Source organism: Brassica oleracea, chromosome C4 (genome assembly GCF_000695525.1).
Source record: "Brassica oleracea var. oleracea cultivar TO1000 chromosome C4, BOL, whole genome shotgun sequence".
In the NCBI taxonomy this organism is placed as follows: domain Eukaryota; kingdom Viridiplantae; phylum Streptophyta; class Magnoliopsida; order Brassicales; family Brassicaceae; genus Brassica; species Brassica oleracea.
In genome coordinates, this window is record NC_027751.1 from 49,395,213 (window position 1) to 49,395,621 (window position 409).

Here is a 409-nt window from a genome sequence, read left to right on the forward strand (position 1 = left end):
GGAATATTCCGAGGCTTTTCCGAGGAAACAGAAACCCTAAAAGAAAAGCCCTAAATCGTCGAAAAAGTCTCGGACTATTCCGAGGAAATTCCGAGGAAATTCCTAAATCCTATTATCCCTCGGAATTTCCTCGGTATTCTTATATTAAAAAAAAGGCGATGCTACTCTGTTTTCGAGTCATCATCACCATATGAATCTGAATCTGGATTTTGGTGAAACTCTCCATTCTCTGGTTCATCCTCTACGTGAACGACGGCTTCCTCTCCAAAGTCGGTTAAATCGACTACAAGGCCAACTGCAGCTAAATCTTCTGTTGCACTTAAGTTACCGGATGTGCTTGGTTGTAGTGGGTCTTCCAGCTCAGAACTTCCCTAAACTCGGCCTCTCGGGTTGAGTGATGTAACAGTGA